Below are 24,116 nucleotides of genomic sequence, written 5' to 3' on the forward strand. Positions count from 1 at the left end.
CATTGATGACTCTGTGGGGCCCTAGGTGGGCCCCGGAATGCAGGTCCATGCCCTACCCCAAATGGAAAACTCTTGCCATTACTCTTCAAGACCAAGGAAGCAAATATGTGGATGACAATTGAATCAAGAGGAAGTTTCTTAAGGCGATCATGTCGTTCAAAAAGTCCATGTCCTCTGACATCCGTCGAAGGCTCGACTTTAACTCCTTGTCCCCAAGCGATGTGTTGATCAGTTCATTGCCATGAACATATTGAACAAGATCGTCGACAATGCTCTAGCTCGTGTCCAACGGTCAAGACAAGACTCTACCAACCTTTCCCTAAAGACAAAGGCTGTTTCCGAGGAATATGAAGCAGAAGAAGAGGAAGTTTGTCCCGAAGGCACCAAATATGCTTAACACGAGCACATGGCTCTTATGTCAAGGCAATTTTGGGGCAACAAGAGAAACTCAAGGCCCAACTTCTCCAAGAACAACTAAAGTGGGTCCAAGGACAAGCAACGCATGAGGACTTGCTACAATTGTGGCAATGTGAGTCACTTTGTGTTAGATTGTCCATAAAAGAAGAGGGGAGACAATGGTGACAAGCTCATTCGCAAAGACAAGACCAAGTCCTTCCCCAACAAGAACAAATTCTCAAAGAACATGCCCCAAAAGGTGTTGATGGCTCAAGAAGGGTACCTCTCCGATGAGGATGATGATGAAGAAGCAAATGGTGAAGTAATGGCAATGGTCGCAGTGGGCATTGCATCCTCTTATCCAAGCAAGGTCCCACTTAGACACACCAACGAGAACTGCATTGCCAAGTGCCTTATGGCCAAGGCATGCAACAAGGTAACCTCCAAATCAAAATTACCATTTCCACTACCCCTTGTCCTATGGATAATGGAGATGAAAAGGAGGAGGTAAATGTTGAGGAAAGTTCCTTTAATAGATTCATGATAAAGATCAAGGGTAACACCAAGAAGCATTTTGTTGCTCTCTTGGAACAACTAGGTGAGGCTAGTGACCTCATTGAATCTCATGAAGAAACTATCTCTATGTTACAAGGACATAATCGTGATTATGCGGATGAGAGCGAGGTCTTCGTTTGACTCTTGAGGAGTCACACAATGACAACCTTGAGAAATTACAAAAAGATCTTGATCATGCTTGTGCAATTTCGTGTGTGCTCAAATCCAAAAAGGTTGCACTTGGGGTTGATCATGATAGACTGAATGAGGAGTTTGTCATACTTGACAAGGCTCACAAAGCTTTTAAGAGTGTGCATCATTCTCTAAAAGAGGCTCATGCTCAACTACAAGTAAAACTTACTAAGGAAATAGCCACGTGTTCTACTTTCGTGCTCATTGATAATGGCGAATGCTACTAACCCATGTTGTGAGCATGTGCATCTTGTGGAGGAGAATTCCAAGTTGAAGGAGCAACTTGAGAAAGGCCTTGTGGCATGCATCCAAGGAAAAAAAGAACCTAAATGACCTTTTGAGCAATCAAAAGGAAGTGGTTGCAAAGGAAGGAGTTGGGTTTACACCCAAGTCCAAGAAGAACAAGAATAACAAGACCAATCAACCTCCCCCGCTCAAGGAAACCTTTATTAAAGCCGGGGAGAGTACTCATGATAAGAAGAAGGACAAAGTTAAGGGTGGTAATGCCAAGAAGGGTAACCCCCCCCCCCATCCAACAAAGCTGGCGACTTTAACCCATCTTATGTTTTATGTCGTGCTAGTGATGGAAATGTCTATGCTAAATTTGTTGGTTCTTCTGGTATGTACATTGAATGGTCTATTTGGGTTCCTAAGACCCTTGTTACTAACATGAAAGGACCCATTAAAGAATGGTTACCTAGATCCAAGCATTGATCTCTTGTAGGGGTTTTCTTACGAAGGAGTGTAATGGTTGCTTGATAGTGGAGCAATAAATTGTATGACCGGAAGAAAGGACTTGGTGGTGGACGTTCATCCTGACCTATCTGTGGCCACCCAAGTCTCCTTTGGTGATGATGTGATTTCAAAGGTATTGGGTCTTGGCAAGGTCGTAGTCTCTTCCAAACTTTCCATTGAGAATGTCTGGCGTGTTGAGACCCTTGCATACAAATTACTTTTTGTTCATCATCTTGCACTCATGGGTTTTAGTACATTCTTTGGTGTTGACTCTATGGCCCTTTTGTTGAGTAAGACTCTTAAAGTAGCTTTTGTTTGGCATGTTGAGAATGGTTTTTATGTGCTTAACTTCTCGGAGCGACCCACTAAGACCTCAACTTTCTTAATGGCTAAAGTTCATGTGGGGTGGCTTTAGCATCGCCGACTAGCCCATGTCAATATGAGATCTTTGAAACTCTCCTCAAAGGGGATCACGTTCATGGACTGACAAATGTAAGTTTCAGCAGAGATCATGCTTGCAGTGTGTGCATTGAAGGAAAGCTACATGAGATGACTCACTGACCCACTACCACCATTGTCGGGACCCTGATCCTAAGCCATAGGAATCCAGCCTGTAACACATTGCATCCCTTTGCGGTCTCACGCACGGTTAACCCCACGGCTGCCACCTTACCTTAGCCGGGACCTTTTGTGCCTTTTGACTCACGTATGCACTAGTGTCGCTAGCATTCCAATGTCAAAGAACCCGGGTCGACATAACTAGTCATAAACTCAAGTGGCTCAAGTATACAGAGACAGGCATACATAACCCATCACAGCAGGTGTCGGTCATCAGCGAGTGTAGACGAGTCGTAGCAAGCTACAAGGACTCCATTACACCGCGTGACATTTCCCCGTAGGGACAGACACAGCAACTAAGAAGGATACATGCCGGTCAAACAATGTGTCTAGAGTAGTAGCGAACTACCAAGGCTCGGTGGAAACACAAAGGGGCATTTCTGTATAGAGAGCTACTAAGGGCATACGACTAGGTGTCGAATCCCATACATATCATAGTGCACAGATACAACAATGGCATCACACCATAACCATACAACAACACGACATTTATTTAGAAGACTCGGAAGAGTCTTGCATAACATGTTCATACAGGCAGGGGTCACATGACCCGACACTCAAGTCATACAAGGAGAGTTATACAAACCAACAGAAGCATAAAAGCTGTCTGAGTACAGACAGTTGAAAGGATAAGGCATAAAGCCTAACTATCTACAGATCCCTTCTGAAAGGGGCCATGTCGTAGGTGGGACACCAGTTACTCGTCATCATCAATGTCTAGATAGAACCCACCTGTTGGCTCGTGGGTATCCTGTGCAACAATTATTAAGCACACATGAGTACAAGAGTACTCAGCAAGACTTTAGAACAAATCTATCTACTCATGCTCAGGTATCAATAAAGGGGTGGTGGTGTTTCATGCAGCAAGCCAGCTTTGACTCTTGGCTAGACTAAATTGCAGTTTTAAATAGTTTTATCAACTTTGAGAAGTCGTACACGAGTCCACTACCACCACAACAATACACTATCATGAACTCCTTACCGTCTCCCTACGGAAATGCCATACATGATACTCACTCTTATCTTGATACTTTTATGAGTAGCCATTAAAGTTGTCTATCAACAACATATGTCTCCAAGTAATCCATATCCGCGGACGTGACTATTCGAATATATCATAACCCTACAGGGGTGTACTTCTTCACACACGCTCTCGCCACTTATCACCATGTGCACGTCATGCACCTCGGCAACCTTCAAGCGGAAGCCCAGCGAGGGAGTCGGCCACGACGGTTAACCACGCTAATACCTAGTCCAGGTTTATCGCCTATTTAAGAGTAACCCGCACGGAAGTCCGGCCAAGGTTTCTACCACAACCCCAAATGATGTGCGCATGGTTCCCAAGCCCACCATCCGGGTGCCACTTGGTACACAGTGCCACTACCTACCGCATCATAGCCCACCTCTATGGTCAGCACTATGCACAGCCTCCAGCATGACTATAAACACCAGAAACTACTTGCAACTCCTGAACCGAGTACTAGGCAATTAATAAGTCGAGCGGGGTCATATTTCAGGGCCCAGCATGTGGTAGTAACTCGTCTTGGATTACATACACGGAACTCAGTTCCTAAGGACGGTTCCAATGAAACAACCCGCCATGTACTCCTACATAGCCTTTCATCGGTACCTATTCCAAATCAGGTTCCACACTTATTCTTTGTCACTAGAACACATTCATCCATTCCTGTTCATCACCAGATGAAACAGACCTGACACAACTCTAGGCATAGCAAGCATAGCATGAAAAGCACATCATGGCTCAAGCAACTACCAGGTATGCTAGGTTGCAAGGTTTGGCTATTTACTGTGACAATGAAAGGTCATGCAAAGGAATTGGTTCAGCTATCGAAGTAAAGCATTTGAAATATTTTGTCCTAATGCAATAAGTGGGAGCAGGAGCAAGAACATGGGATTATATCGGAATAATCAAAAGGGTGCTTGCCTTGTTGCTCAGCAGAGGGGTTAAATCCGTTAGTCGGATATTCGGACGTATCCGGAAGGGCAGAGCCTACCGAAATAATAACAATCATATGCAACAACATGATGCATGATCATGGCATGAAATGATTTGTAGCATAAGTTAATGTGGCTATCAACTTTTAGGATGATGCTGATTTGAATTGAAATTCAAATATTACTTAAAGTAATATATTTATCATATTCATTTAATTGATTTGACCTGATGTTGTTTCATAACTTTGTTTTTCATGCATGAAAATAGCACCATGGTGTTCATTGAATTTTTCTGATCAATTTGCATATATTATTTGTCAAATTTGGAGTTATAATCAATTTTCTATTAATTTCCAAAGCTTTGCACTTATTCTGGAACTATATTAAATCAAAAATATAGTTACTACATCAGCATGACATCAGCAGGTCCAACTCGCCGTTGAAAGTCAAACCTAACCAGTGGGACCCACTGGTGAGTGACTCTGGCGAGATTTTAATTAAATTTTAAGTTAATTAGTTATTTAACACGGGCTGGCCCACATGTCAGTGTCTGTTTAGGGATTTAGTTAACTAATGATTTTTATTAGTTTAAACTTAATTAGCTAGGGGGCTGGCCCCACCTGTCGTAGACCCAAGGCGGTCAAACCCACAAGCGATGGGGTCAAACCCACCGGCGGCGAGCCTCCGATGACTCCAGGAACGGCGGAGGGCTTCGGGTTTGCTCCTCCAGCGACCAAAAGGACGACTGAGGCCCCACCTGTCGTAGACCCAATGGCCACTCGCTCGCGGTTCCACTTTTCCAAGCTACAGGGGGTGAAATGGCCGGAGATGACGTCGGCGACGAGCTCGGTGTCTGCCGGAGCTCGGGCATCATCGGGATCACTGGTTTGGGGCTCAACACACACGAGGCTAGGCTCCTACAGCACCTACGCGACACACTGAAGCTAACGGTGGCCTCAGATCGACCAACCGATCACCGGAGCGTCACCGGCGACGAGCTCCCGCGGCGGATCTCGTCGGGCTCCTTTGGAATCGGAGCCTAGAGCAAGAGATCGAGGGGAAAACAAGGGGGAAAGCACCCTGGGCTCACGGGGAGTGTAGAGGCATCGAAAGCGTGTTCAGGGACGGTCTGAGGAGGGAGAACGACGACGGCGATCAACGACGGCCCGAGGAAGAAGACGACGGTGATCCGGTGACTCACGGGCTCTCGGCGTTGTACGGCTTGCTTGGGAGTTTTAGGAGGTCACTGCGGTTCTTCCACTCAGCTCGGAGGAGAGAGAGGGAGGCTGGAGCGGCTTGTCGACGGCGAGCTCAAGCCTCGGCCATGGCGGACAGAGAGGGGGAAGAACAGGGGGCGAATGAGGAGAGGGAGAGGATGGGAACGGGAGCGGGAGGCTTATCCCCTCCTTGCTAGCGCGACGGAGGGTCCACGCAGGCACGCAGGTGCGTGGCCGCGCCGGAGGGAGTGGTGGCCACCTCCTGCTGCCGACTGGCGCGAGGAAGACAACAGGGGAGAGGGGCTGGGCTGGGCCTGAGCGACAGGTAAGCTTTTCTATCTTTTTTTTATTTCTATTTCTGTTTTAAACTTTCTGGCATTTGTTTGATTTTCTTTTTGGCTCCAAACTATTTCTAAAATAGTGAAAATAATGTTGGGGTGTTAGTTGTAATATATCCAACCCCACATAAAGTTTTCAACATTTTATGAAACTCTGAAATATTTGAAATCAAAAATATAGTTGATTTCAGTGGCTTTTGTGTTTAAAATAAAATGCCAAAAGTATTTTTACAAAGAAATCCACCCCTGATTTGTGGTTTCCAATATTTATCAAAAATGATGGACTTTTATGAAGGCCATTTTGGGTTCATTGATTTGTCACCACTTTGAATTGTTTTGAATATATAGTTTCTTGGGATTTTCTCTTTGATTTCCATTTTCGTTTTTAATGCAAGAATGAAAATATGAGCACAATCTTGCTAATCATCAAAGGGGTAGCTAGGGATGTGACAACCATCTACTCAAAAAGGACCTTTGAGCTCCTTCACATGGATCTCTTTGGTCCCCCAATCTTCGATAGTCTTGGGGGAAGAAAATATTGTCTGGTGATTGTGTATGATTACTCAAGATATAAGTGGGTATACTTCTTAAAGAGGAAGTGTAAGACACAACAAACCATCATCGACTTTGCCAATGAAGCTCAACGTCAACATGAGGCAAATATTTTGATTATTAGAAGTGACAATGGCACCGAGTTCACGAACTACACCTTGGATGAGTTTCTAAGTGATGAGGGGACCAATCACCAATACTCTGCACCATATACCCCTCAACAAAATGGTGTTGAGGAGAGGAAGAACCGAAGTCATGGCAAGGACAATGATGGCGGAATTCAAATCTCCGTACAACTTTTGGGCTGAAGCCATCAACACCGCATGTCACGCATCTAATAGGGTCTAACTCCTTAAAGGCTTGAACAAGACTGCTTATATTTTTTTTACTAGTAACAGGCCCATCCTCAAGCACTTCCGAGTGTTTGGTTGTAAGTGTTTCACTCTCAAGAAAGGTGCTCGGTTTTCTAAATTTGAACCTAGAGCTCAAGAGGGCATATTTATTGGTTATGCTACAAACTCTCATCCTTACTGTGTACTCGTTTAGAAGACGTGTAAGGTGGAGTTTGATGAAAATAATGGCTCCCAAGTGGAGCAAAGTAGTCTTTGTGGTGTAGGTGATGGAATTCCTCCCCAAGCCATAAGAAGAATGGGTGTGGAATACTTCATACTTGTTGAGAAACCCCTTATGGCCGAAGGACAAGGATAATCCACACATGTTGTTGGGAATATAACCCCACAATATAACCCACCCTATTGGGTCGGGTCATCCTGATGGCGACTCATAAGAAATACACAAGGTGGGCTAAGAGGTAGAGGAACAAGACTAGCAAGGTGGCTTACTGATACATTCAAAACGTATCTATAATTTCTGCTTGTTCCATGATCTTTTGGGTGACATTGTTATTTGTTTTCCTACACTTCTATATCATTTTGCACATATTTGGACTAACCTACTAACTCAGTGCACCCAGTACTAGTTTCTGTATGCTGATGTCTATTTTGCAGGGGCTTTTACCCAATTTTCCGAAGGCCGAAAAATTCCAAGAAAAAATATAAAAAATCAGCGTAACGGAAGCTTCCAGATCATCGAAGCTGGGCTAGAGGGGGCCAGGGGCCTCCCAGGCGACTTGTGGGCTTTTCTTGGCCCTAAGTCGTGCCAAGAGGTCGCCTCGGTGGATCCCACCTCCTCCAGTGCGCTCCTTCATCCTATATTTACTCCTCCAAGAGAAAACCCTTCCATCACATCCATAATCGCTAATTTCTCCATCGTACCACCGCCACAGCGCTTCCGAGATCGGGAGCATCAGGAGACCTCTTCCTGGCACCCTGCTAGAGGGAGGATTGAGCTCTGGGAGCTTCTCCACCGCCATGGACGCTTCCCGGACGTGCCGTGAGTAGTCCTCCTTTGACCATGAGTCCATGACCAGTAGCTATGTGATGTCTTCTCTCCAATCTTTTGCTTCAATGGTTAGTCCTTGTGAGCTGCCGTACATGATCAAGGCATCTATGTAATTCTCTTGCTATTGCTATGCTCGGTTTGTTGGGATCCGATGGATTATGAGATTATCCTTTTATATTATCTTCCTTAGTGATTCATGCATGTTCTCCGTTGCTACTTATTGCTTTGGACGAGTAGTAGATTGTAGCTCCAATAGGGAGCATTATGCATGATTGTGGGTTCATGCCCCTCGATGTCTAGCTTGAGTGACAGAAACATGAGACTAGGGGATGTGTTTTTGCCACCAGGGAGAAGACAACGGTGCTTGTGACCATGGTTGCAAGGATGGTTTACCTTACACATAGTTCGTTAATGAAGTTGTCCATTGATTTGAGTTAACACTTTGGGTGGGGCTCCCAACTTAATATCGGCGAGATGTTCTGGATAGATATCTCAAGGTGGATGATTAGTAAGTAGATGCTGATGAATAAACGGTCTACTTATCTTGGCGTACTGCCCATTACAATTGAACCTCTAACTATTAAGTAGCATAATTAGCATTACGGTTCGTTCATAATTCTGTCAATTGCCCAACTGTAATTTGTTTACCCAGGCATAGTTGTTTATCGTCTTTTGGGCGAGAGACATCACTAGTGAACATCATGTGACTTCAGTCCATATCACCATCATTGTTTACACCTCCATCATTTACCGTTTTCATTTACTTTTCCGTTGCAATCACTACTACTATTACTTGTGTTTTGATCCTTTGCAAACTACAAAGCCGGAGAGATTGACAACCTCTTTGTACTCGTTGGGAGCAAAGTTATTTGTTGTGTGTGCAGGTCCACGTATTATGGTGACCAGTACAGGAGACACCTACTTGTTGATCCTAGGAGGCCTACTGGTTCGATAAACCTTACAGTCTCAGTGTGAGGGAAAACTTGCTGCTGGCTACATCTCAACCTTCTACTTGGGGTAAACAACGAGGAGTGAGAAGTATATACATCATCTCGTCATCAAGCAAAGTTTTCTGGCACCGTTGCCGGGGACTCGACTGTTCAAGACAGGGGAGTTGCACGCTATCCTTTACCTTTGCTTTTTAGTCTTGTTAGTTTGCTTTCTAGTTTTTGCTTTAGAGTCTTATACCAAAAATAAAAAAAATAGTTACTTTGCTTTGTTTAGTCAGTATGTCTAAATCCTTTGCCTCTAGTGTTTCACCCGAAGGAGAAATTCTCACCTTCCAACAAAGGGTTGGAGAAAGTTTGAACGATGCTTGGTATATAATTAAAAATTCTCAAGATAGAGCCACCAAGAAGCAATCCACCACTATTTTGCTTATAATTTTTTATGTTGGTATTACTTTTTGGCATAGGTTTGTTGTAGACACAACAATAGGAGGGCAATTCCTGGAAGCCCCCGTTGGGGAAGCTCTTAAAGTTATCGAAAATCTTGTCGGATTCCCACCTATTGTTGACATAAAGGATGATATCACTTTAGCTCACATTATGAGTAAACTTGAGTAGATAGAGATAGAGATGCCAAGCATGAGTAAAATAAATGAAGTGGATCGTAGGATTCAAGGGAACTTAAATAGACTTGATAGCTCCATGCACAAAATTTGCAAAACTTTGGAGACCCTTAAATCCCATGATTTTGACCCTTCTAGGATTGATAAGATCGAGGATATTTTTGAAACTTTAGGAACCACTCTATCCTCCATCAAGACTAAAAAGGTAGAAACCCCCACAAGGAAGGGACCTAGGTTCATTAACGTAACCAAGGTTCCTGGACCCAAAACAAATATACCTATTGCTAGGGGTGTTGAAACTGTGAAGACCTTGGAAGAGATACCTCTCTTAAATAGAATTAGAAATGAAATTCCAATTGGTCTTACTACCTTTGGTTTTGTTCCAAGACGTGTTGCCACTAAGCCTCTCTTTGAGAGTCCTCTTAAGACTAGTTGTACTATTGAAGAGCTCTTTGATGATCTTGATGATGGTTCAATTGATACAACTTGATGTTTTTGCTTCATGCCTAGCTCAAAGGCATAAAAGAAAGCGCTTGTCGGGAGGCAACCCAATTTGTTTTTACTTTCAGTTTTAGTGGTCTTGATGCTTGTTACAACTATAGAAACATCATTGTATCTTTAGTTTTAAGCTTTGTGCCAAGTTTTAGCCTCCGATTGCAAGAAAGTTCAAAAATTGTGACATGCTATCCAGAAACAGATTCTGTCTGCCTGATGGAAAATTTCGCCATATCATCGTTTTGATATGAATTTGTTTTACAGCATGCTATATATAATTGTCTTTATGGCATATGTTCTGATTTTTTTGATTTGATTTGCACAAGTACCCCGAATAAATTAATTACTACCTGTTGTTCTGTTTTTCACAGATTCTGCCACGTTTTGCGTTTTCATCATTTTGCAAATCTTAAGCTTGCTTTTACTTTGCAAGAAACTTTTTTTAATCATGAGAAACAACTTCTTTTCATTAAAAACATTATTTCCAGTAGGTAATGAGTGACTTTATTAAGGGTACTAACCACTCTAATCAGCTTATGATGAGTTTCGTATGAAGGGAGTTTTCAAGTATGCGATGGGAGATGATGAAAGAAGATACATGAGTGTCAAGCACTCAAGCTTGGGGATGCCCCCATGAATCCCAAGAAATAATGAAGGAGACTCAAGCGTCTAAGCTTGGGGATGCCCCCGTGCATCCCCTTCTCTATCAACCATCATCTGTTCGTCCATCTCCATGCTATATTTTTATCACTTCATATGTTATGTGCAATGCTTGGAGCGTCGCGCTCTTTACTTTTTAGTTTGTTTTAGTTTTTCTTGCTGTTCATAACAAGTCGGAACCTAGCCTACCTTGTTTGGGAGAGAAACATGCTCCATTCCACTCTAGAACACAACATAGGTTTTCATGCTTATCTGTTATGTGTGTTCTCTATCTCTACATAGCTACTGTCATGCTTAGCTCTTAGTTTTCATGATATATCTTTTTAGGAGCTTTTACTTAGGTTGCTTTTGGAAATCTCTTGAGTTATCATGATTATCTTGTTTAGAGAGTTGGCTCGTTGCACTGAGTTGTGTGTCTTGCATGAGTAGGTAATTGAGGTTGCTATTTGAGTATAGTAGTAACTTGTAATAGTTTTGAGGTATTGATTTGAGTAATGTTTGGACTATTGGTGCCAAGAGCTTGAGCCTATTAGTGATAGGTGTCGTATTTTGGGAAATCCGTGTGTTTTTCAAAAACTAAAAATTAGTTCAGGACATTGGCTACTAAATTGATCGCTGACCTCTATAGGGGTTGGAATATATAGAGTACCCTCACGTTACCATAAGTCGAGGATGCGCAAGGATAACCAAACCCACAAACACTCCTCCTCGGGGTACGTATCTCTTTGTGAATTTCCTAACTAGATAGAGAGTTACCGATAATAAGTGTATGAGTTCTTCAGACTAATGTGAGTATTCGATTGTTGGCACTTCCACCATCCAGATTTTGCTAGCCTCTTCGGTACCGTGCATTGCCCTTTCTCACATTGAGAGTTGGTGCAAACTCCGCCAGTGCATCCAAACCCATGACATGATACACTCTATAATACATAAGCCTCATTATATCTTTCCTCAAAATAGCCACCATACCTACCTATTAAGGCATTTCCATAGCCTTTCTGAGATACATTGCCATGCAACATCCATCATCTCCTGACTTGATCTTCGTGTCATACATGCTTTTGCTTGATCATAGAGCCGCATGATAGTTGGGCCTTGCCCTTATTACTGCTACATGACGCGCTAGTATCATTGCATATCCTGCTACACTGGCATAGGCATACATTTGCATACATCATGATAGTTTTCATTTGTCTTTATGTTGAGTAATTCCTATAAAGTGTGATGATCTTCTTTCTATTCATGTAAAACATAGAGTGTTGCCCTTAAGTGAGGAAAATATCCCAAAGAAGACAAAACAAAAGATCGCAAAGTGGACAAATTAGAGATAAATATAAAGAGCCAAAGAGGCAACAAAGAAATAAAAAAGAGAGAAAAAGAAATAAAAAGAGAGAACGGGGCAACACTACTATTCATTTTGAAAGATCCACACTCGTACTCCATTGCTATATTGGTACTACATAGAGATTATCATTCATGCATAACTATGTGGGGACCCTTACACTACAGAACTTGGTTTGCATATTCCAATGATGGGACTCCTCAAATGAGCTCTAGGTCTTCATGAGCAAACAAGTTGGATGCACCCCACTAGTTCCATTGGAGAGCTTACCTTAGCTCATATGTGCATCTGTTACATGGCAATCCCTACTCGTCACATCATATCTATCATTTGGCTTTCTCTCGCCTATGGTTGTCCTCATTGATGTGAGCCTTTCACACCTTTTTCTCTTCCTTATCCATCATTATTATATTTTCCATCCTAAGTGCCAACATATCTTGCTTACGCTCATCCATTACATGACTGCTCAAAGTCGAAAGGGAGAGGATCATTTTGACTTGTGCCTGACTAGTGGTTTGGGGATGAGTCAAAATAAGATTCCAAAGGAGACCAAGTGTGAGGTCTAGTAGATTGAGTTCTCAACTAAAAATATATTTTATGATCTCAACCCATCTCCCACTTCTTGCATGCAAACACCATTTGGAGACATTCGAGTCACGGACAGCGAGAGCTCTTGCACCTTTATGTTCTTACTTTGCTAAATTCAATACTAGATATAGACTCTTGCTTGTTATTGTCTTGACTTGAATTGCATATCTCCCTTGCTTTACTTTGAAGTTCTTATATGTGTGTTAGCATGTCACTACAGAAATTATTGTGTTATCATTTATCTACTCGAGGACGAGCAGAAATTAAGCTTGGGGATGTTGATACGTCCAAAACGTTTCTATAATTTCTGCTTGTTCCATGATCTTTTGGGCGACATTGTTATATGTTTTGCTACACTTTTACATCATTTTACACATATTTGGACTAACCTACTAACTCAGTGCACCCCCTGCTAGTTTCTATCTGCTGATGTCTATTTTGCAAGGGCTTTTACCCAATTTTCCGAAGCGCGAAAAATACCTTGAAAAATATATAAAAAATCAGCGTAACGGAAGCTTCGAGATCACCGAAGATGGGCCAGAGGGGGGCCAGGGGCCTCCGAGGCGACCTATGGGCGCGGCCTGGCCCTAGGCCTCACCAAGAGGCCGCCTGGGGGGGTCCCACCTCCTTCGGTACCCTCCTTCGGCCTATATTTACTCCTCCGAGAGAAAACCCTTCCATCACATTCAGAATCATGAATTTCTCCAACGTTCCGCCGCCGCAGCTCTTCCGAGATCGGGAGCGTCAGGAGACCTCTTCCCGGCACCCTGCCGGAGGGAGGATTGACCTCCGGGAGCTTCTCCACCACCATGGACGCTTCCCGGTCGTGCCGTGAGTAGTCCTCCTTGGACCATGAGTCCATGACCAGTAGCTATGTGATGTCGTCTCTCCAATCTTGTGCTTCAATGGTTAGTCCTTGTGAGCTGCCCTACATGATCAAGGCATCTATGTAATTCTCTTGCTATTTCTATGCTTGGTTTGTTGGGATCCGATGGACTATGAGATTATGTTTAGATTGTTATGAGTTATATATTTGATTATCCTTTTATATTATGTTCCTTAGAGATTCATGTATGTTCTCCGTTGCTATTTATTGCTTTGGCCGAGTAATAGATTGTAACTCCAAGAGGGAGCATTATGCATGATTGTGGGTTCATTCCCCTCGATGTCTAGCTTGAGTGACAGAAACATGAGACTAGGGGATGTGTTGTTGCCACAAGGGAGAAAACAACGGTGCTTGTGACCACGGTTGCAAGGATTGTTTACCATACTCATAGGTCGTTAATGCAGTTGTCCATTGCTTTGAGTTTACACTTTGGGTGGGGCTCGCAACTTAATACGGGCGAGATGTTCTAGACAGATATCTCAAGGTGGATGATTAGTAAGTAGATGCTGATGAATAAATGGTCTACTTGTCTTGGCATACTACCCATTACTATTGAACCTCTAACTATCAAGTAGTATAATTAGCATTGCGGTGCGTTCATAATTTTGTCAATTGCCCAACTGTAATTTGTTTACCCAAGCATAGTTGTTCATCGTCTTTTGGGAGAGAGACATCACTAGTGAACATCATGTGACTCCGGTCCATATCACCATCATTGTTTACACCTCCAAAATTTACCATTTTCATTTACTTTTTCATTGCAATCACTACTACTATTCTCGCTTGTGTTTAGATCCTTTGCAAACTACAAGGCCGGAGAGATTGACAACCTCTCTGTACTCGTTGGGAGCAAAGTTATTTGTTGTGTGTGCAGGTCCACGTATTATGCTGACCAGGACAGGAGACACCTACTCGTTGATCCTAGGAGTCCTACTGGTTCGATAAACCTTACAGTCTCAGTGTGAGGGAAAAATTGCTGCTGACTACAACTCAACCTTCCACTTGGGGTAACCAATGAGGAGCGAGAAGTATATACATCATCCCATCATCACTTACCAAGTAAGCCGCTTGGCCGTCCTATACCCAAAGACAGCAACTCAAGGCCCAAGGGGTGGAAAGTCACCTAGAGTTATACTTGGTCATGAATCATAACACGACTTAGACCCATGTAAGCCCAGGGCCTCAACGTGTATATAATGGCAAGTCCCCGAGGCCAATAGACTGAAGTTACAATCAATCAATAGCTAGGTCAAGTGAATCTGCTCCCTTGTATTTGACGTCCAACCAATAAGCAGAAAGCAGGAATAGACTTTTACCTTGATCGTGAGGGGATTAACCTGGGTAAACTGTGTCTCTCAATTCCGAGCAACCCCGGCAAGATAACCACCCATTTGCGATAGCCTCACGTCTAAGTGCTCACACTAGGACATCTGTCGTGACAAAACTACAACAATTGGCCCCCACCATGGGGCCAGTGCACAGTGATTTTGAGTTCTTGAAGGGCTCTGTGTTAGGGCTATAGGAATACGCCGTTGGTAGGTTGATGAAGAGCTTCCGCATAACACTCTACATCGATGACGCCAGCTAGGGTCCCGAGGCTGACTCAATCGAGTACGGGTACCGGGTTCCCTTCGATAGGTTTCATGTCTTCATCGGAAAGATCGGCGAGTCAGAACCCGAGCCGAACATCTGCATCGACCACGTCGAGTCGGCTCGATGCACGCAACCTGCCCAGAGTTAAGTCGTCCAGGAGCATGTTTTTGTTGGTTTTGTGCAAGGCGCACAACTTAAGGAAAACTCCGTGGCTGGAGGAGGGACTCTTGTCTATTCACATGATGAGTCCTCAACCGGAGAGACAGAGTCATTTTACCAGCTTGAAAACGGAGGGCTTGGGGGCTATTCCGATTGCAACAGTATTCCAGACCCCTATGAGACATTGTCCCGAGCAGCCATCTTCATGGCACGGACGGCGCCGGCTCTCCAGTCTATGGTGGCGGAACCAACAACAACAGTTGGCCCTTCAGTGCTGGCTTCTCGGGTCTCCCGTTCGGTTAGGCCACCGACTCAAGTTCTATCTAAGCTGATGACCACCATGACTACCTTATTGGGGACCAAGATCACTATAGAAAATCAAGGGGAACACAATACGGAGATTCCAAAGATAGAGGAACACATGACCAAGGCCCAAGAAGACATTAACGCTGGATCCTCCGGACAGTTACACTCCAAGCCGAGGTTAATGCGGAAGCAGAGCGTCTCAAGGCGGAGGTGTGGCGACTCAGCCTTGATCAAAACGAATCCAATGCAGTTCTTCGGAGGAGGCACCAGAGCCGTTTACCCTCATTCTATGAGCCCACACGTTTGTTCAACTCTCCAAGAGCAGGCCCAAGTACTCCAGGAGTACCACTTATGCCCCAATTGACTTTTGAGAAGCTAGGGGCAGGGCGGCAACTCAACCTCACTGGACAGAGCCGACCCAAAGGGAAGAGCTAGTCCGAGACCCGCCCCCCGTCCAGACAACACCGCAACATTTCTTGATGCCGTTAGGGCACTTTTCCAACCTGGTGGATAACATGGTGCTAGCAGCAACACGGCTTACTGCGGTCCCTATTGCTGGTGAGTCGCCAATCACGGTGGAAGCTTAGAACTCCATTCAACTATTGCAAACACCGGTTTCCCAGCAACCTCAATATTCATACATTCGGCAGCATAGGCATTCAACTCCTTTGCCAAGTCGTAGCTATAGACGACACGTAGAGTCGCCAACAGCTTCCAGCAGTGAGTGGTGTAGTAACCCGCCCCAAGATAACCCCAATGCTCCATGGACGGATGCTCAAGCAATTGTGGACGAGGCAAGGGCCCATCGAGAGGTAGAGGTGGAAAACCAGGGGGCTTATCTGCAGCCCCCGGTAGTCCCTTCACCTTCGTTGGTCGCCGGGTCAAATACCAGGATGATTAGAGTTTCGTGCCTCGTGTCGAGTTTACATAGAGAGCGCATGCCTAAAGATTTTATTGGACATCATAAGGTATAGAACTACACGGCGGATCTTGAGTCGGCAGCTTGGATTGAGAGTTATGACCTGGCTATGGACATGTTAGATGTCAGCAATGCAGTTTGTGCTACGTACTTCACCATGATGTTGGAGGGGCCGACTCGTACATGGTTAAAGAACCTGCCCCCCAACTCCATCAATACTTGGATAGAAATGAAGGAGCGCTTCATCAAGAATTTTCAGGGGACTTGTAAGAAACCTATGACAATTGTGGATTTGGAGCATTGTGTGTAGCGTGAGGATGAGACATTCCATCATTCGGCCCGCGGGGTCACTGATACGTCTCCATCGTATCTACTTTTCCAAACTCTTTTGCCCTTGTTTTGGTCTCTAATTTGCATGATTTGAATGGAACTAACTCGGACTTACGCTGTTTTCAGGAGAATTTCCATGGTGTTGTTTTTGCACAGAAATAAAAGTTCTCGGAATGACCTGGAAATTTACGAGGATTTTTTGTGGAATATATGAAAATACTGGCGCAAGAATCAACCGGAGACGTGGAGCGAGGAGCCCACAAGCCCACGCAGCGCCCCCCCCCCCCCCCCCCCCGACCGCGCCTAGCAGGCTTGTGGGGCCCTCGGGGCTCCGCCGCCTCCAACTCTAGCTCTATTTAGTCCCTTTCGTCTGGAAAAAAATCAAGGAGAAGAGTTCATCGCGTTTTACGATACGGAGGCGCCGCCACCACCTGTTCTTCCTCTGGAGGGCAGATCTGGAGTCTGTTCTGGGCTACGGAGAGGGGATATCGTCGCCATCGTCATCACCAACCTTCCTTCATCGCCAATTCCATGATGCTCTTCAACGTCCGTGAGTAATCTCATCGTAGGCTTGCTGGAAGGTGATGGGTTGGATGAGATCTATCATGTAATCGAGTTAGTTTTGAAGGGGATTGATCCCTAGTATCCACTATGTTCTCAGATTGATGTTTCTACTACTTTGCCATGCTTAATTCTTGTCACTAGGGCCCGAGTGCCATGATTTCAGATCTAAACCTATTATGTTCTCGTCAATATATGTGTGTTCTTGATCCTATCTTGCAAGTTGTAGTCACCTACTATGTGTTATGACCCGGCAACCCCGGAGTGACAATAGCCGGAACCACTCCCGGAGATGACCATAGTATGAGGAGTTCATGTATTCACTAAGTGCTAATGCTTTGTTCCGGTTGCCTATTAAAAGGAGAACCTTAATATCCCGTAGTTTCCATTAGGACCCCGCTGCCATGGGTGGGATGGACAATAGATGTCATGCAAGTTCTTTTCCCTAAGCACGTATGACTATATACGGAATGCATGCCTACATTACATTGACGAACTGGAGCTAGTTACATATCTCCCCATGTTATAACTGTTACATGATGAATGTCATCCGACATAATTACCCATCACCGATTCAATGCCTACGAATTTTTCCTACCGGTCCTTGCTACGTTACTTTGCTGCTACTGCTATCACTGCTGCTACTGTTACCGCTACTGGTGTCAATGTTGCTACTGTTACCGTTGCTACTGTTGCTATCACACTACTTTGCTGCAGATACTAAGTCTTTCAGGTGTGGTTGAATTGACAACTCAACTGCTAATACTCGAGTATATTGTTTAGCTTCCCCTTGTGTCGAATCAACAAATTTGGGTTGAATACTCTACCCACGAAAACTGTTGCGATCCCCTATACTTGTGGGTTATCAAGACTATTTTCCAGCGCCGTTGCCGGGGAGGCCTATTCTCTGAGTCACTTGGGATTTACGTCTGTTGATCACTATGAGGAACCCGAGAGATCCAAAAACTAAAGTCTTGCCCTCAACTACGAGGACAGGTAAGGAACTGCCATGTAGCTCAGCACTTGATTCACCGTCAGTTATGAGTAAGTTTGTGACACCACCTCGTGCTAGAAATTTTGATGTGTCGCCTGTGCTTGATGATGGTACTTTTGCTGTCCATGATGCTTGTGATGATGCTTTGCTTGATACTGTTTGCCACTAGGTGCATTCCTTGATGCACAAATTGCTAGAGTTGCTGCTGAATGCGATGATACTTCTGAGACTGCTGAGATTATTGAAGTAGAACCTCCTATTTCACCTGTTAGAACTAGCTCTGCTAGATATGAATTGCCTGATATACCTGAGGGTTATGTTATGGAGGGAGAGATAGCTGACAACTTTCTTGCTTGTAAGGATAGCTATGATCTTGAGAAATTACTGCGCAAGTGGAAAGAAAAATCTTTGAACGCTAGGATCAAAAACGACAAGAAGTTTGCTACTTCGCCTATCTTTGTGACCGATAAGGATTATGAATTCTCTGTCGACCCTGAGTTAATCACTTTGGTCGAATCTGATCCTTTTCATGGTTATGAGTCTGAAACGGTTGTAGCACATCTTACTAAGCTGCACGATATAGCCACCCTATTCACGAGTTAGGAAAAGATCCGCCACTACTATATCCTTAAGCTGTTTCCTTTCTCGCTAAAGGATGATGCTAAGACTTGGTTCATTTCTCTTGCTCCTAGTTGTGTGCATAGTCCCTAGGATATGATCTACTACTTCTCTGAGAAATATTTTCCTGCTCATAAGAAGCAAGCTACCTTGTAGGAAATATATAACTTTGCGCAAGTTGAAGAAGAGAGTCTCCCACAAGCTTGGGGGAGGCTTGTCCAGCTGCTGAATGCTTTGCCTGATCACCCTCTTGAGAAAAATGAAATGCTTGATATCTTCTATATTGGACTAACCAATGCTTCTAGGGACCACCTAGATAGTTGCGCCGGTTGTGTTTTCAGGGAACGAACTGTGGAACAAGCTGAGATTCTATTGAATAATATCTTGTGCAATGAGAATGCTTGGACTATTCCCGAACCACCTCTGAAGCCAACTCCGAAGAAAAGAGGCATTCTATTCCTCAGTCCTGAAGATATGCAAGAAGCTAAGTAATCTATGAAAGAGAAAGGCATTAAATCTGAAGATGTCAAAAATCTACCGCCTATCCAAGAGATCCATGGTCTTGATAACCCGACAAAGGTAGTAGAGGTAAATTCTCTTCGTAGATTCAATGAGAGTGATATTACTTTTGATAAACCTACTAGCTTATGCGTGGATGAATTTGATAACTTTGTTGCCAAACAATAAAGTTTCAATGATTATGTTAGCAGACAATTGGAACAGAATGCTCGCATGCTTAGTCATTTAAGTGCTTGTGTGGATAGAAACGTCAATGATCTTACGCTTTTGAGTAAACATGCCTCTATGGTGACTACTCAGGTAGAACAAGGACTTAAAGCTCAAAATGACTTGCTCAATGAGTTGAATGACAATTCTTTCAGAGTCGTCACTAGAGGCGATAGAATGACACAGGAACCTTTGTATCATGAGGGTCATCCAAAGAGAATTGAACAAGACTCTCAAGGAGTTAGCACTGATGCACCTAGTCATCCTAGGAAGAAAAAGAATGATGATAGGAACTTGCATGCTAGCAAACCTGTTGCTGTTACACCCGAGAGTCCAAACGATGTCTCTGTTTCTGATGCCGAAACACAATCTGGTGATGAACATGAGCCTAATGATAATATCGATAGTGATGTTCACGTTGATGCTCAACCTAGCAATGATAAGGATGTGGAGATTGAACCTAGTGTTGACCTTGATAACCCACAACCTAAGAATAGGAGATACTATAAGAACGACTTCACTCCTAGTAAGTGCTACTGCAACAAAATACCTTCCAACGGCGCCAGAAATAGGAGTGTTGCTTGATACTCCTAAGCAACGGCACCGGGAATCCTTCTGCTACGGCTACGCCTTAAGGGACTTCCTAGGCAAATATGCAAAGGATTTCCCCCGTGGCCTTGGAGCCTTGCATTGGTGTTCCCTCGAAGCGGAAAGGGTGATGTAGCATAGCGGTGGTAAGTATTTCCCTTAGTTTGAGAACCAAGGTACCGATCCAGTGAAGGAGTATCACAAGAGCCTGCACAAACACAAAAAGCTTGCTCCCAACGCTATGAAGGGGTTGTCAATCCCTTATAGATTGTTCGCCAAGTGAGAATTGAAAGCAACAAAGTAACAAAGTAAAGTAAAAGCGAAAGTGGAAATGATAGATGTAAATAGACCCGGGGGGCGTAGTGTTTACTGGTGGCTTCTCTCATGAAAGCAAGTAGACCGTGGGTGAACAAATTACTGTCGAGCAATTGATAGAACCGCACAAAGTCGTGACATCTTCTATGGCAATGATTATATCTATAGGCATCACGTCCAAAACAAGTAGACCGATACTTTCTGCATCTACTACTATTACTCCACACGTCGACCGCTATCCAGCATGCATCTAGTGTATTAAGTCCAAAAGAATAGAGTAACGCCTTAAGCAAGATGACATGATGTAGATGGACAATATCATATCTACGACAGAGCCCACCTTGTTACCCTTGATGGGAACTACACAATGTGTGCCTTGCTGCCCCTACTGTCACTAGGAAAGGTCACCACACGGTAAGAACCCAAAACCAAGCACTTCTCCCATTGCAAGAATCATAGATCTAGTTGGCCAAACAAAACCCAAGACTCGAACAGACTTACAAGGATATCAAATCATGCATATAAGAAATCAGCAAGGACTCAAATATATATCATACATAATCTGATCACAAATCCACAATTCATCGGATCTCGACAAACACACCGCCAAAGAAGATTACATTGGATAGATCTCCATGAAGATCATGGAGAACTTTGTATTGAAGATCCAAGAGAGAGAAGAAGCCATCTAGCTACTAACTACGGACCCGTAGGTCTGAAGTGAACTACTCACGAGTCATTGGAGGGGCGATGATGATGATGAAGAAGCCCTCAAACTCCAAAGTCCCTTCCGGCAGGGCACTGGGAAGAGTCTCCAGATGAGATCTCGCGGAAACGGAAGCTTGCGGCAGCGGAAAAGTATTTTCGTGGCTCCCTTGATTTTTTTAATGATTTTTAGGGAATATATAGGCGCAAGATCTAGGTCAGGGGGCGCCAGGGAGGCCACAAGCCTGCACACCGCCCCCCTGGTGGCGGAGTGGGGGCTTGTGGGCTCCCTATAGCCCTCCTGGCTTGGCCCACAGCCCCCCTGATCTTCTTTCATTCGGGAAAAAATCATTTCGGGGATTTTATTACGTTTGGACTCCGTTCCAAAATTGGATCTGAAAAGAGCCAAAAACACAGAAAAACAGGAACTCGCACTTGGCAATGAATTAATAAGTTAGTCCCGAAAAGATAAGAAGATACATAAAACATCCAAAGATGACAAGATAACAGCGTGAAACCATCAAAAATTATAGATACGTTTGAGACATATCAAGCATCCTCAAGCTTAACTCCTGCTCGTCCTCGAGTAGGGAAGTGATAAAGAATGAATTTTTGATGCTTTCATGCTATCTAGCATAGATGTCCTTTGTTGTTGGGGAACATCGCATGGGAAACAAAAAATTTCCTACGCGCACGAAGACCTATCATGGTGATGTCCATCTACGAGAGGGCATGTGTGATCTACGTACCCTTGTAGACCATACAGCAGAAGCGTTAGTGAACGCGGTTGATGTAGTGGAACGTCCTCACGTCCCTCGATCCGCCCCACGAACCGTCCCGCGATCAGTCCCACGATCTAGTGCCGAACGGACGGCACCTCCGCGTTCAGCACACGTACAGCTCGACGATGATCTCGGCCTTCTTGATCCAGCAAGAGAGACGGAGAGGTAGAAGAGTTCTCCGGCAGCGTGGCGGCGCTCCGGAGGTTGGTGATGATCTTGTCTCAGCAGGGCTCCGCCCGAGCTCCACAAAAACGCGATCTAGAGGAAAAACCGTGGAGGTATGTGGTCGGGCTGCCGTGGAAAAGTCGTCTCAAATCAGCCCTAAAACCTCCGTATATATAGGTGGGACAGGGGGAGCCTTGCCTTGGGGCTGAAGGAGCCCCAAGGGGGTCGGCCGAGCCAAGGGGGGAAGGTCCCCCCCCCAAACCGAGTCCTACTTGGTTTGGTGGGTGGAGTCCTTCTTTCCTTTCCCACCTCCTCCTTTTTTTTTCTTTTTTCTTTGATTTGCTTCCTATGGCACATAGGGCCTTCTTGGGTTGTCCCACCAGCCCACTAAGGGCTGGTGTGCCACCCCCAAGGCCTATGGGCTTCCCCGGGGTGGGTTGTCCCCCCGGTGAACTCCCGGAACCCATTCGTCATTCCCGGTACATTCCCGGTAACTCCGAAAACCTTCCGGTAATCAAATGAGGTCATCCGATGTATCAATCTTCGTTTTCGGACCATTCCGGAAACCCTCGTGATGTCCGTGATCTTATCCGGGACTCCGAACAACATTCGGTAACCAACCATATAACTCAAATACACATAAAACAACGTCGAACCATAAGTGTGCACACCCTGCGGGTTCGAGAACTATGTAGACATGACCCAAGAGACTCCTCGGTCAATATCCAATAGCGGGACCTGGATGCCCATATTGGATCCTACATATTCTACGAAGATCTTATCGTTTGAACCTCAGTGCCAAGGATTCATATAATCCCGTATGTCATTCCCTTTGTCCTTCGGTATGTTACTTGCCCGAGATTCGATCGTCAGTATCCGCATACCTATTTCAATCTTGTTTACCGGCAAGTCTCTTTACTCGTCCCGTAATACAAGATCCTGCAACTTACACTAAGTTACATTGCTTGCAAGGCTTGTGTGTGATGTTGTATTACCGAGTGGGCCCCGAGATACCTCTCCGTCACACGGAGTGACAAATCCCGGTCTTGATCCATACTAACTCAACGAACACCTTCGGAGATACCTGTAGAGCATCTTTATAGTCACCCAGTTACGTTGCGACGTTTGATACACACAAAGTATTCCTCCGGTGTTAGTGAGTTATATGATCTCATGGTCATAGGAACAAATACTTGACACGCAGAAAACAGTAGCAACAAAATGACACGATCAACATGCTACGTCTATTAGTTTGGGTCTAGTCCATCACGTGATTCTCCTAATGACGTGATCCAGTTATCAAGAAACAACACCTTGTTTATAATCAGAAGACACTGACTATCTTTGATCAACTGGCTAGCCAACTAGAGGCTTGCTAGGGACAGTGTTTTGTCTATGTATCCACACATGTATACAAGTCTTCATTCAATACAATTATAGCATGGATAATAAACGATTATCTTGATACAGGAATTATAATAATAACTATATTATTATTGCCTCTAGGGAATAATTCCAACAGTCTCCCACTTGCACTAGAGTCAATAATCTAGCCCTCACATCATCATGCGAATTACATTGTAATAAATCTAACACCCATACAGTTCTGGTGTTGATCATGCTTTGCCCGTGGAAGAGGTTTAGTCAGCGGGTCTGCTACATTCAGATCCGTGTGCACTTTGCATATATTTACGTCCTCCCCTTCGACGTAGTCGTGGATGAGGTTGAAGCGTCGTTTGATGTGTCTGGACTTCTTGTGAAACCGTGGTTCCTTTGCTAAGGCAATGGCACCTCTGTTGTCACAGAACAAGGTTATTGGATTCAGTGCGCTTGGCACCACTCCAAGATCCGTCA

The sequence above is a fragment of the Hordeum vulgare genome, chromosome 6H, assembly GCF_904849725.1.
Source record: "Hordeum vulgare subsp. vulgare chromosome 6H, MorexV3_pseudomolecules_assembly, whole genome shotgun sequence".
NCBI lineage: Eukaryota > Viridiplantae > Streptophyta > Magnoliopsida > Poales > Poaceae > Hordeum > Hordeum vulgare.